Source organism: Octopus sinensis, linkage group LG17, assembly GCF_006345805.1.
Source record: "Octopus sinensis linkage group LG17, ASM634580v1, whole genome shotgun sequence".
Classification (NCBI taxonomy): domain Eukaryota; kingdom Metazoa; phylum Mollusca; class Cephalopoda; order Octopoda; family Octopodidae; genus Octopus; species Octopus sinensis.
Genome location: NC_043013.1, coordinates 22961972 through 22978028, shown reverse-complemented (window position 1 = coordinate 22978028; position 16057 = coordinate 22961972).

Here is a 16057-nt window from a genome sequence, read left to right as displayed (position 1 = left end):
GAAAAGAGAATTTTGGCAGAGACTAGAGAGAATTGTGGCAGGACATAATCGCCTGTGTCCTATATTCTGGGCTCAGCATCTAAAGAAAGTAAAGAAAGATAGAAAACGAAAGAACCAGATTAAAAGAAGTTTTGTGACGCAGTCGGTTGGTCAGGAGATGACCTCCAGACGAGGAAATTAACTCTACTAATCATATTAATTCATTTTTGTTGATAATCAATTTCTGTTGAGTTGATTAGTTTTCTATTAGCAGAAGTCCTCTTTGTCCACATCACTGCAATAAATATAATCATTTTCCCCCCTCAAGTGACGAATCTTGATTGATGTCTTTAACTTTCTGGTTTCGATAATTAGGTTTCGAAAGTCGGTTAAATTCCACTTAAATTTCAATTGCTTTCATGAAAACCTATAAATTACTAGAAATACTGGTACAATTAATATACTAATATTTCACTGCTTGAGAAATTAAAAATTACACGTTTTCAACAATATTCTTCTGAAAGGTACGAATACTGCAACAATACTGCCTTTCAATCCAACTTCGTTTGTATGCTACGAAGATCATTGGTGCTTATCTGTATATTTGTTAATCTGTGTATTTGTTAAGCTCAATGTTCTGGAATTTAGCAGTTGTATTATATTATGCTTCAATATGACATTTAGTAAAGTATTCTTTTCTACACTAGGCACGAGGTTCGAAATTTTTGGGGAGGGGGCCAGTCAATTTGTCGACTCCCAGGATGCCACTGGTACTTAATTTATCGACTCAGAACGTAGCGGCAGTCGAAATACCTATTTCTTTACTACCCACAAGAGCCAAACACAGAGGGGACGAACAAGTACAGTCGAAATACCTATTTCTTTACTACCCACAAAGAGCCAAACACAGACGGGGACGAACAAGGACAGACAAACGGATTAAGTCGATTATATCGACGCCAGTGCGTAACTGGTACTTATTTAATCGACCCCGAAAGGATGAAAGGCAAAGTCGACTTCGGCGGAATTTGAACTCAGAACGTAACAGCAGACGAAATACGGCTACGCATTTCGCCCGGCGTGCTAACGTTTCTGCCAGCTCGCCGCCTTCATTTAGAATTTATTTAAAACTCTATCAAAAGCCACATAAAAGGTTTTAATCTCGGTGTTCTTACCGACACATCAATACAAAACATAGAGCGGATTATAATCTACAAGATTTCTATGAATCGTTTTGCGTACAAGAACTAACTGATTGGTTCCCACCAAACTGAAAGGGTTTCGAATCTGACTCCCTATACTGCTTTGAAAAAAAAAAGATGTCGGAAGAAAGTAAAGATTAAACCTTCACGTTGCAATATCCTTTTCCTGATTCTCCTTTTGTTTTTATGAAACCCCTTATTATGAATCTGAGAATGGTTTGACATTTAATGATAGAAACTGGCAGAATCGTTTTAGAGACAGAGAAAATGCTTTGCAGCACTTCTTCCTGTTCTTTAAAAGTTCTGAGTTCAAATCCCGCTGAAGGCGACCTCGCCTTTCATCCTTTCAATCGTTTTCCCCTCCCCTCAAAATCACTGTCCTTGTGCCAAAATTAGAAGCCATTATTTTCTCTTTCTACTTCATGATTATTGGTTCTTGTTCAGAATGCCAAAGCGAAGAATTGTGTCTCTTCTCGAGCTGAGCATTTGCCGTATCAATCTCACAACTCGGAAGAAGATGCAAAAGTCATTCGTATTACTCTAGTCTAAAGAGTAGGGATATTCTTGGCCATTTTTGTTCTGTTAATTAATAATTAGTAGCGGTAATAATGGTTTCAAATTTTAGTACAAGGCCAGCAATTTCGGTGGAGGGCATAAGTCAATTGCATCGACACCAGTATTCAACTGGTACTTATTTTATCGATCTCGAAAGGATGAAAGGCAAAGTTGACCTCGACGGAATTTGAACTCAGAACATAAAGACAGACGAAATGCCGTTAAGCATTTTGTCCGGCGTGCTAACGATTCTGCCAGCTCGTCGCCTTTCTCATGACAAGAATATTAAGACCAATATAAGGCAGTGAACTGGCAGACTCTTTTGCACGCTGGGCGAAACACTTACTTTATCGACCCCGAAAGGTCTTTTGTAGAAAGAATTACTATTCTTGTGATAAACGGAAGCAGAAGTCATTTAGAATTGGTGAAAAAAACCAGCTCCCCGCTCCAAAAAAAAAAAACGCAGTATAGCGAAACAAAATGAATAAGAATGAGAAGAAACGGTAGAAATGTCTGCGAGAGATTACATAGTTGCACATTTTGGAGGAAATTATATTCAGAATGCTTGTTTTTGAGGTTTTAATCTTCAGAACAGCGATTCCATTTTAGCGTTGGTTTGAGAATTTCATTCCTGCCAGGATTGTCTCTCTCTGAAGTTTAGTGATAAATAATGTTCTGTTTTTTTTTTCACTAAATCTTTGAAATAATTCTGATATAGAATGAGGGGGAAGAAGAAGAAAGGCGACAAGCATGACGGAGTGTGTGTGTGCGCGCGCGCGCGCGCGTGTGTGTGTGTGTGTGGTGTGTATTGTATGGAGGCATGGTTAAGGGTCTGACTGGCGTATATGAATGTATACTTGCATACACACACATACACACACATATTTACAAGCGCACATGCATACACATAATATATCTGAATAATTATTTTTGTATATGTACGTATACGTATATATGTATTTATGTATGTGTGTGTGTACGTATATGTATGTATACACACATATACACACACTCACACACGCATATATATATATGTGTGTATGTGTGTGTGTGTGTGGTGTGTGTGTGTGTGTGTGTGTGCGTTTATGCGTGTCTGTGCATGAGTGTGTCTGCATAAATTATTTGCAAGTATGTGTTTCGCTTTGAAAGAGAACAATGCCCACTCACCCGCCTGCCAGCCCGCCAGCATATCTCTGCTCAGAAGCGAGTATCCCTAAATAAAACTCGTGTGTATTTCGTGTGCATGAACGTATTTTTGGTGAATATTGAAGTGAATGCATTGAAAAGAGAATATATAATTGAATTATGTGTGCATTTGTGTGTGTGTGTATATATATATATATATATATATATATGTATGTATGTGTATGTATATATATACACACACACACACAAATGCACATATAATGTAATTATGTGTGCATTTGTGTGTGTGTGTATATATATATATGGGTGTGCGTTTATATAGGCGGACGGATGTATGTGTGTGAGTGTGGTTCAGTGTGGTTTAGATGTGCATGCCGAAAGTTGGTTTGTGTGGACTGACTTTATGGGCGATACACAGCGAGTCCATAAATTATTTTTTTACAAATTTCATACTTTTTAAACTTGATATTGTAAAAGGAGTTTATGGACAGCTCGTATATTTATGTATATGTAAAGCTGGAAGGCAAATGTGCGTATGAATCAGCCATCTTTGTTGTGCAAGTTACTTTATATTTCGACTTTTTCCCTTAAGGCAGTTTCTGCCATTTCGTAGAATCGACTCTTCCTGTAACTCACTTGTTTTACATGGACGTTACCAACACATTTTTTTTATCATTCTGGTTCAAAGTTTCATTCTCCCATTTTATTCCTTTAAATCTCCTCCACCTCCCCAGCTACTCCGTTACTCTCCTCCGTTCTATCATCACTGATTGTGAATTGAAGATATCCATCTCTCAAAACTCCTTCCTGATTTCGTCGAGCATGATATGGTATACTTCTTAAATCAACTTTTACTTAACTATCGCCTAATCAAAGTGAGCCACGATTCCCCAGTCAAAGATGATGCGCCATAAGCACCAAGCAATTTTTGGTCAAGTTCTTCTCCCTTGAAACAGAGGTTGATGAACAATAAGGCAGAAAATGGTGTCCCTCATCTTGCTACTATCTCTCACTCAACCACTATCACCACCAGCACCAGCACCACCACCACCACCACCACCCCTCATGCGGTAGTCCACATCTTTTTTTTTACGTAAAAAGGTATTCTATTACATTATTATAATTCTTATTTTTTCTGCCCTATCTCTCATCAAATGTTTTTTTATGCACAGATTTCCTACTGAGTTTGTTTTGAAATTACTTTCATGCACAAAGTTTACTGCGTGGTTTTGTTTTACGTTGTTATTGCAACCCCCACCCCCAAAAAAACTGTCGGAACACGTATTTTCTCACATTATAATATGACAATCAATGGCAAAATTAAGTTCGCATCATTCTGCTGTGCAGGTGATTCACGAATCTATCTATCTGTCTGTCTGTGTGTCTGTCTGTGTGTCTGTGTGTCTGTCTGTCTGTCTGTCTGTCTGTCTGTCTCTCTGTCTGTCTGTCTATCTATCTGTCAGCCTGTCTAACTGTCTATCTGTCTATTTGCTTGTCTGTCTGCCTATCTATCTATCTATCTATCTATCTATCTATCTATCTATCTACCTATCTATCTATCTATGTATTTGTCTGTCTATCTGTCTTATCTATCTATTTATACATAATACATACATACATACGTACATGCATACATACATAGATACATACATACATACATACATACATACATACATACATACTTACACACACAAGTGCGAGCACACGTATGTCTATATATACTCTGTCATTAAACTCAGTCTCCCACTTCTCGGCTGACGCATGATTCTAGACATCAAAATATAATATTACGACCCGGATTAAAGGTATTATATGCGTATCTACTTCATGTGATATATATAATTGGCATTCCTGCGTTTCGTTCTCTTCTATTGGCGTAGACCTTGCAGTCGTAGCAGCAATTAATTTAATTTTGAATTTCTTGTGGAGGACTTTCAATGAGAAATATCTCGTTTCTAGATGAGTTGAGATGTGTACGGATGGATATCGATTATTAAATGATTATTGATTTCTGCCAGACAACACAGTTTTAGTAGAATGTTAATGCATCGGTGTGACGAAATATAAACAGAAATTTAGTAAACATAATTTCGGTAAGACGGTTATACAAGTTAGTAGTTTTAGTGATTGTTATTCCAAAACGAAATTAGCGACATACATTCGATCATGCAGACGGACGCACACTCCTCCCCCACCCGGATACACACATAATGAGCTATATACATATATATATATATATATATATATATATATATATATATATATATATATATATATATATATATGTGTAGATAGATAGATTGTTGAAATTTATAGAAAAACTAAAGATGAAGACAGGTGTATAAACAACAAGGAAGTGTATAAGTTTGACGCTCGGAAAAAATGAAAATGTCTTTTACATTTCGAATCTAGGCTCTCAACAGAAACAAATAAGACAAAGTAAACAGAGTCAATGAACAAAACTTGTAGATGTCATATATATATAACCACTCGTTATATATATATATAATATATATATATATAACCACTCGTTATATATATATATATATATATATATATATATATATATATATATATATATATATAACCACTCGTTATCCTTAGGATTACAGCCGTTTCGCAGCCTTCATCTTGTAATAATAATTCCACTGTATAATAATTTATTTTCTTTGTGTGCACCAATATGCATGTCACGAACTGTACAAACGATTGCATATTTACAATTCAATGCAGTCACAGAAGGCTAGCTCATCAGATCAGCAGAAGACCATAGTTGCATCAACGATTCAACTAAAGATATTCACCTCTCATACCTCCTGACGTCTTTGGTTTTATTCCCATCGATCGGATCTCATGGATTTCAGTTGCATAGAACTCTGCGCTTTGCTCCTCTGTATTGGACTGTGCGATCTGATAGTCAGGTCCATCTCGAGGAGATTTCTGTGATAATCACGATTCTATGAATCCATATACTGTACTTAAAAAATATATGTATGTAAATGTGTGTGTGGTGTGTGTGTGTGTGTGTGTGTGTGTGTGTGTGTATGTATGTGTGTGTGTGTGTGTGTGGTGTGTGTGTGTGTGTGTGTGCGTGCGAGCATAAGAGTAGGGGAACAGACCAAAGAAAATAGTACTCGACATATGAAGTTAAAGTTCGATGTATTTAAAATCAGGATCTGACAGCTCCACACTTATTAGTTTCGTAGGAATAGACACGTGACTGAGGTTGTGGACTTTTATCTTTGCCGTCGAAACTTTAAGTAATGTAGAGTTGTATAAACCCGTTATTAAACACACATATTTGCATACATACATACATACATACAAACATGCATACATACATCATACATACATACATACATACATACATACATAACATACATACATATATACATACATACATAACTACCTACATAGACATACAAATATACATGCTCGAATACATACTTCATACATGCCTTCACAAACATACACACACATATACACATACATACATACATACATACATACATACATACATACATACATGCATACATACATACATACATACATACATACATAGTGATGTGTGTGGGTGTATTTACATACTGAGTTCTCTTTTATAGAAATATTTTTAGTCGTATAGACAATGTGTATAAGGTTTTCCTCGGAGTGATATCACTTTAGAGTGTAGATTTAAATGGTGAAAACCATGGACATTTTAAGATCTTTACAAAACAGACAAGAATAGAATTCGTTTGCAGCATCTCGCCATTGTTATTGTATCTAGGTTTCATAGTGTTCAACCATTAAATACATCCGAGAGATAACACTAGTGACATAGATATATGTAAAGAAAATAGAATAGAATGTTTTAAGTGTATAAGACTGGCTTTAGTAGCTCACAGAGGCTCTGTTTGTTCATAATGTCTATAGGATTAAAAGTCTGCTTCTATCTACGCCATTTCTTGTGTTTAGAGACAGAAATCTCAATTCCTCAACAAAGATTATTGAATAGAATAGCATCTTGGTGAATAATGTCCATAGTACAATATTATTACGATATTATTACGTGCAAATAAACTCAGAGACGAACAAACAAACGAGGAAGCGAGTAGACATTACACGAGAACAAATACATACATGTAGCGTGACTAAATATTACAATGGGAGACTTAGTCACATTTCTTTACATTCTAAGTTCAAATCTCGCCTTGCTCGTTATTTTGTCTTCGTGTCAACATTAATGGCAGTTGTCTTAGGAAAGCATTGCATCAGCCTGGTGCCGTAGTGGTGTCTCGCTAATGGCTGAAGCCAGTCAAGCCATAAAGAAATACACATATAATCACCCATCTTCCTTCTCCGCTTGTGTGTGTGTATCTCTCTCTTTCCCTAACTTCTCCCTAACCTTTCTCTCTCTCTCTCTCTCTCTCTCTCTCTCTCTCTCTCTCTCTCTCTCTCTCTCTCTCTGTGGTAATGTTGTTATGTGTGTTGAGTTCGATTTTTGTACTAGGCGGATAGCACGGGCGCCAAGTCTTCGATAGATTTTAAAATTGATGCCAACGCCATTTGTGCAATATTGATGGAATCTTTTTCGCATCACACAAATGCTGTAGCGCTCCAGGTGGCGTTGGAGAGACATTAAATTATGACCGAAAGTAAAGAAGACCGAGAATGAACAAGCGTCTTTCACGATTCTCTTTCGTCATTCAAAGACAACTGGAATTTTGAGGATTTGAATAAAAAGTAACAAAGACATAAATAGGGTTCTTGAATTTATTCTTTTATTAGTTTCAGTCAGTTGATTGAGGCCATGCTGGAGCACCGCCTTTACTCGAGCAAATCGACCCCACGACTTATTCTTTGTAAGCCTAGTACTTATTCCATCGGTCTCTTTTGCCGAACCGCTAAGTTACGGGGACGTAAACACACTAAAATCGGTTGTCAAGCGATGGTGGGGGAGGGGACACAGAAACACTCACACTAACACACACACATATATATACATATATACGACGGGCATCTTTCAGTTTCCATCTAATAAATCCACCCGCATGGCTTTGGTCGGCTCGAGGCTATAATAGAAGACATTTGTCCAAGGTGCCACGCAGTGGGACTGAACCCTGAACCATGTGGTTGGTAAGGAAGCTACTTACCACACAGCCACTCTTGCGCCTATTCTTTAATTTATTTAGCATAAAGTGTATAGGTCTATCTATCTATCTATCTATCTATCTATCTATCTATCTATCTATCTATCTATCTATCTATCTATCTATCTATCTATCTATCTATCTATCTATCTATCTATCTATCTCTATCTATCTATCTATCTATCTATCTATCTATCTATCTATCTATCTATCTATCTATCTATCTATCTATCTATCTATCTATCTATCTATCTATCTGTCTGTCTATCTGTCTGTCTGTATGTATGTCTGTCTGTCTGTCTGTCTGTCTCTCTATTTATCTATCTATCTATCTATCTATCTATCTATCTATCTATCTATCTATCTATCTATCTATCTATCGATAGCTTGATAGATTGATACATAGGTAAATAGATAGACACATTAGATAGATAGATAGACAGAAGGGTTTGAAAGATGAGTGTGTCTATCTCTGCTCATCTATTATAAGTCGATGACTGTTAGTTGCTTCTGTCGGCATGTTTATCTGAACGTGTTTCTCATAAACTGCAAGGCCTGGCTGACGCTAACACATTAGTTATAAGATAGTATTTACGACGTTGGGTTTGGCGATAATAAAGTTCCTTGTTGATCGCTAATCATACTTGTTAAATAACTAAAAAGAATTCATAGAATCCCCCACATTAAAGGTGTGATCTTTCGGCTGCCGCGCCTTTGTTTGATAGGATATTATTACGACGTTTCTTGTTGGTTAGCTGAATCCGGCACTCCGTACCACGGCTTTGCACAACGCAGCACAACCCTGAACGCCTCCAACACACCTTAGTCACACTTCCTTCTGCCAGTAGTTTATTAGTGTACAGCACTCAGACAGCTGTTTCACAACCTCATTACATTTCTTAGAACCAACCAATCCAAGGAATACAACAGACAACTCAGTGCAAAAGGCGATTTCCTAATATTTATTTATAGCCGTAATCTCCTCCTCCCCCGCCTCGTCTTCTTCTTCTTCTTCTTCTTCTTCTTCTTCTTCTTCTTCTTCTTCTTCTTCTTCTTCTTCTTCTTCTTCTTCTTCTTCTTCTTCTTCTTCTTCTTCTTCTTCTTCTTCTTCTTCTCTTACTTTAAACCACCAAGGTCAACGGCTCCATTTACCTGTTAATAATATTTAAAAAGTAAACTAGGAAATTTTCCGGAAGACCAGCGATTAAAACAGCCTGATAGCTTTTAAATATTTTATTCGAATCAGATTAAATTTCCGTTGACCATTTTGCACAGGCCACCATCATTCTTATAAACAATATAATAGAATTCTGGCTTGCTAGGCCAAACGTTTGGATAAAGGATCTATTCCATCACCCGATTTAATACCACTAGCTGGTTCTGAAGTATTCTGAGCGGATTCCATTTTGTTAAAAGAATTCCTATGGCAGCAACCAATGTATAGAAATATGTTTCTTGATTTTCTTGCATGGAGTTGAATTTCTTTCCCTGACTAAGCCGTAAAAATGACAGAAGCAAAAACACTGTCCACAAATTTCCCTGTTCGTTGAGTCAAATCGTCAACGGAGATTTAACCTGATTCGAATAAAACATTTACAAGCTATCAGGCTGTTTCAGTCTGTTGCACTGAATGAATGTGACAGCCAGACCTAAACAATAGACACTGCTAAACTCAAGACATTTGAATCACAATACTACAAAAGAAGCAAGAATTAGTTGGACTGACCATCAAACGAATCAGCACTTGAGGAAATGGGAATAGAAAGAGTTTTGGCAGCTGATAGAAAGAAAAAAAAAAAACAACAGTTATTTGGAGCATATCAACAGGATGAGAACTTCAGTATCCACATTGTAGAGGAAAAAGTCAATGGGAAGAACCGGACAAGAAGAAGGTGGGACGACATCAAAGAATGGACTGGAGAGCCTCTAGCCGAATGCACAATCATGGTGAGAACCAGGAATTAATGGAGAGAGATGACGCATGCGTCTATGGTCCCTGACCCTAAGCAAAGTAGATGAGAAGAGACATGGCAAGACAAGCATTAGGTGCAGATCCCTGGTCTGTCTCAGTTGAAATGTTTGGTGTTGCTGGCATTGATCTATTAATAGTCATAGCGAGTGTCAGGCGTATCACCAGGGCCTGGTAAGGCCTCCAGGCATCGTGAATACAGCTCCTTTTCAGCCTAATGGGTAAAGAAAATAATACAACGATATACAGACTAATGCAGACTAGACATACTAATTTGTCGTTATTTGTAGAATGACTACGTTATTGCTGGATGGTCATGTCTGGAAAATTTTGATCGTACGGTTGACCTGGGGCTGAACAATAGCAGCAAAAATAGTGCAGAAGCTTCTAGACCTTCTAGAAGTGGTTGTCAAATCTGTTCCAATCACAGTTAACTCTTTTCAAAGTGGGAAAACATTGGATGGTGTAAATTTAGGTATAAAGAATCTGAAGAAAAAGACGAGATGGCTATGGTTGGAAAACCTTTGTTCATGTTTGCTCTTTTTCCTATATACAGAGAACCCAGAATCACATTATTCAATTTCTCACGTCGTTAAGGGTGTGATAAGGGCGTGAGGGAGAATTGCCGGCTATTTCTGGCAGATTGAGTGATGACGTAACAGCATCCTCGCTGGTTTTCCCATGTCATTTTTGCCTGCCAAAATTTACAGTTTCTTGCTAATTTTTAGCATCACAGTGAGAAAACGATAAGCTGGATCTAAGGGAAAAATCTTTAAGTAAAATCCAGCCAATCACATCTCATCGTATCAAGTTATACTAAGCCGTCAGACGTTATTAAAAGTGTGATGTATTTTTGTTCTGAATTTACAATGAAAAAATATTTTCTGCTTCTTAATAAACAATAAAACTTACTGGTCTGCACTACAAGGAGACTTCACATATATTTGTTTTGTTTCGTTTTAATGTAAAGAATAGACTGAAGAACTTGTAAGTTATTTGGAGAAATACGAGTAATCAAACTTTTAGATTGGAACATAATTCCTCGTTTATTTTCTCTTTTTGTTTGTTTGTTGTGAAGCTTTTATTATAAATTATTTTATCAAACACAGTAAATTGTAAAACAAACAATAAATGTCTTGGAAAAGATGTAAATACATATTTTGTAATAATATCTAAGCCTAAGAAGGCCTCACTGTACTCTAACGTCGAACACAGTCAAATAAGAGCTGAGAGATTTGTCATAAGTATCATGTTTCTTAGGTAAAATGTAATTGTTTTCTTTTTGGCACCAGACTCTGCTATCCTTAGAAAATGAATCAAATATTTTTATTTGATTTAGAGAAAGAAAAAAAATCGATTACAAGATTCAAATAATGTCTTATAGTAGCGTTTATGTTTATGGCTGTGGTCACTGACAGTTCGGCTATATATCGTTGTTGTAGTATAGCATCAGACTTGTTTTGTCTGAACAAATTTATGATCCGGGTTTTCCAACCATGGCTCTCAAGTTTTATTTTTATATCATAGATTACATGGTCGAATGTATCCTACTTTTACTGTGACGATAACACAGGATTTGAAGTATATATAGCTGCTATATTTAGCACGTCAAACAATCAGGCTTCATTTACTCGCCAAACTCTGGTAGATTCTGGCTTCTACTGTAAATTGTCTGCGGTATCGGATAGAAATACCACGTGCCTTCCCAAGAATAACAACAACAACAACAATAACAGCAACAACAATAATAATAATATCAAAATGATCCCCTTGAGTGAAATACTACAGAAAACAAAGTCGGTGTATGATCTGGGAAGAGGTAAGAGAAGACTAAACCATTTACTATACATGGGCAACCTGAAGCTCTTCTCAAAAACTGAGGCAGAACTGGACAGCCTAGTCCAGTCTGTGTGGATTTTCTCCAATGATAGAGCTTGGTGCTACGATGGTGATGAGACGAGGAAACCTTTTCAGAACAGAAAGCATATGGTTGCCAAGTGACGAAATGATGAAAGCAATTCAACCTCAGTTCAGCTATAAATACCTGGGAATACTTGAGGCAGATGGAATCAAACACAATGATATGAAGGAAAAGACAAAAAGAGAATACCTGTGGCAAGTAAGAAAAATACTGACTTCAAAGCTAAATGACAGGAACATAATTTCGGCAATAAACCTGCGCGCAGTCCCAATAGTTCGGTATGGCACTGGAATCCTGAAGTGGACAGAGGAAGAACTAAAAGAGATGGACAGGAAGGCACGAAAGCATCTAACGATGCATGGAACCCATCACCCATGTGCGGACACCGATCACCTATATATTAAGAGGGCAAATGGAAGAAGGGGACTGATAAGTGTGGAAGACTACTTGCGTATCAAACTCGATAGCTTAATGAGATACCTAACCCAAACTAAGAGTCGCCAACAAAAAGTCAACCGCTTGTTATTCATGGACAGTAGACGAACTAAACAACTTAGACAGAAAAACAAGGAAGTTGCTGACTAGATATGGGATACTCCACTCAAAAAGTGACACAGAGAGACTGTATGTACCACGAAAAAGAGGAGGAAGAGGACTTATTGGATGCGAACACAGTATTAGAGCAGAAGAAAAGAACATAGCATGGTATGTAAAAAATTCCCAAAGAACCGCTATTATTGGACATAGGATAGAAGATTGCAAAAATGAAGCACCGTACAAGCACTTGAGAATGAATGAAACTGAAAATAGGTGGATAGAGAAAAGAATGCATGGACACTTTTATAGAGATGTTGAAGATAAGTCAGACAGAGAAAAAAGATGGCTATAGTAATTTAAAATCGGAAACGGATGCTCTAATCTGTGCTGCCCAAGAGCAAGCATTATGAACCAATTACATCAAATACAGAATAGACAGAACATCAGAAAGTGATAAGTTCAGAATTTGTGGACAAAATGGTGAAACCGTATGACATATTACCAGCCAATGAATGCCACTAGCCCAGAAGGAATATAAGAGACGTCATGACAATATAGCAAGGATTGTCCATTGGACACTTTGCAACAAGTATGGACTTAACAGAGCAAAAACGTGGTACGAACATACACCCGAAGGCATCATCGAAAATGATAATGCAAAGATCCTATGGGATTTTATGATTCGGTGCGACCATGAGATAGAGAATAGGAAACCAGACATAGTGATAATTGAGAAAGAAAGCAAACGACACTGGATCATAGATATAGCATATCCAGCTGACAAGGTATGCGATAAGGAAGAAAGAAAAGGCGAGAGATATGACAGGTTAGCTTGGGAGGTTAAGCAGTTGTGGTCACTGAAAAAGGTGGTAGTAGGGGCTGCAATAAGGGTGGAGCACTTGTAGAAAACAGCATTGCTTGGAATCACTCGAATACTCCGGAGGGTGCTCGAAAAATAAGGGATGTCACCTTAGTTCACTGGTAGTGAACGGTTGACACCGTAGTACATCTCCAGCCTTAGAAGCTGTGCAAAGAGAATAAAATAATAATAATAATAATAATAATAATAATAATAATAATAAACCCCAATAGATAACTTAGTTAACAATGCGTGAGGGGGAAGCGAGACTAGCAGAATGGTTAAGAAATTAGTTTTCCTATTTTGAAGTCCCAGATTCGATTTCATCGCAGGATCTGTAGGTAAATGTCTTTTTCTGTATCCTTGAATCAATTTGAGTCTCGTGAGTGAAGTTGGTTAGTCAGAAACTGTGCAGAAGCCGGTCGGATAGATTGTAGCAGTAATACAGAAGGGTACAGTTCTTGTGTATGGATGGGGTAGATTTGTTTTATCGGGTTTGATCTGCATCTAAATAGCAACAACAACAACAGCAGCAATCTGGATGATTCCTTTTCGGAGTTATGGATTCACTTAATTAGATAAAAAACAATATCTTACCCTCATTAATTATGGAAGTTGTCAACAAGCAATTTACCGGAAGTACGCCGAGAGACAGAAATCATCAATAAACTATTCTCCATGCTATTTGAAAAAAAACATAATAAATAAAGCAAAATTTAACTTTTAAAATATTAATTTACTCGATTTCTTTTTTTATTTTCTATTTCTGCGACGAATGTGAAATTCTGGAACATTAATTAGCCTTGCTAAAGGGTTAATGTTGAAGATACGAGAGTGATCTCATTAAGGTAATTTCTAAAGATTAATTACATTGTCGTTGACATCTATCATGGTTGAGAAATAACTGAAGTAAACCTCATGCGAGAAGGTTGTAACATTGATTATAGAATGTTATTAAAAAATCCTATAAATAATCCTGAGTGTTTTTTTATATTTTTTGCCATACTGAGAGAGCGTAGGTTGATACGATTAAAAGATGACTTCATATGAAGAGATTTATTTATATTATATCGCAATTGGAGTATAATGGCGCCGTTGGTTCCAGTACTTCAACAGGTCAGTCATTGGCTGCATGTATTTCTGCCCTGAAGAATGACAGAAGAGTCTGTATATCTCAATATAGAACAAGCATCGTCGTGGTCTTTACTCAAAGAGCACCGTTGTTTTATCGGTGCTCTCGCTGACATCCACACACACACACGCACGCGCGCACACACGCACACACAAACGTGTATATCCATTTACATACATACACTCACACGTATTTTATTTAACTGATGTACTTCGTTTAAATGTCGCATGTTGACAGAGTAACACCTTCTCTATCGTAAATCTTTTTCCTCATCTCTTTTCGTTGCAGATAAATAATGGGTTCCATGCAGAGGCAGTGTAACTTCATTAAGTTATTGACATGGGCGTCCACGGAAGGCTGGAGATTGTTTGTAAGGATGACACCATTAACAAGGGCAACCTGCACAGATGCATAAAGAGGTTTAAAGGAAGGGAAACCAGCACTGAAGACAAACCACGCAGCAGGAAACTATAATGAGCGTTTACTAAATTAAATCGCCATTAAGTGGAAGAATTGATTTGCACGGATAGACGAGTCACACTCAGTGAGCTTGCTGGTCACAATTCATTACAAAAGATTGTGGAAAACTTTGGGTTTCGGAAAATTTGTGTCAACCAGGTTCCTCGGTAGATGGCACCCGATTTGAAGGAGAGAAGGGTGGAAGTTTGCTCTTATCTGCTACAAACATTTGAAGTCAATAAAGTCTCGTTTTTCTCCGATGTGGTAAAAGGGGAATGAAACGTGGCTGTATCTTTATGATCCAAAAATGTGGAATCAGTCCACAGGATGGTGCCACAACATACCGATAGGTTCCTTGAAGTTCAAGAGTCAGGTCACTATTATGGAGAGATGACAATGGTGTTATTTTCCTAGATTCTTTGGGACGTGGCTGTATCACGAACAAAAAGCAGCACACTCAGATATTCAGAAAGCTTAGAGAACCATTGGAAGAAAGAGACTAAAGAAAAATTTGAAAGGACTTCTCATTTGCAATGACAATGTGCAACTACAGACATCGTTGGCAACAAATTAGGTGCTTTTATTTTATTATATATATATATATATATATATATATATATATTTAATTCCACGTACAAGCAGTTATGATAGAAGATACTTGCCCAAGGTGTTGCGAGTGATATCTATACTAGAATATCATTGTTGCGAAAAGAACTTGTAAACCACCCAACTGTGTCTGTGTTGATGTTAGCCATAATGTTTTAAAATGGATTGTAATTGATCATTGGTGGATTAATGAGATTAAGAATCTGTCTCCATAATGGTTTTCGATTAAAAATATCATAAATGCTCATGAATTCAGGATCTCATTGAATTAATTTTGTGTTAAATCTCACCAATAACTGCAGAGAATGAACATATATATATATAATATATATATATTTAATTCCACGTACAAGCAGTTATGATAGAAGATACTTGCCCAAGGTGTTGCGAGTGATATCTATACTAGAATATCATTGTTGCGAAAAGAACTTGTAAACCACCCAACTGTGTCTGTGTTGATGTTAGCCATAATGTTTTAAAATGGATTGTAATTGATCCATTGGTGGATTAATGAGATTAAGAATCTGTCTCCATAATGGTTTTCGATTAAAAATATCATA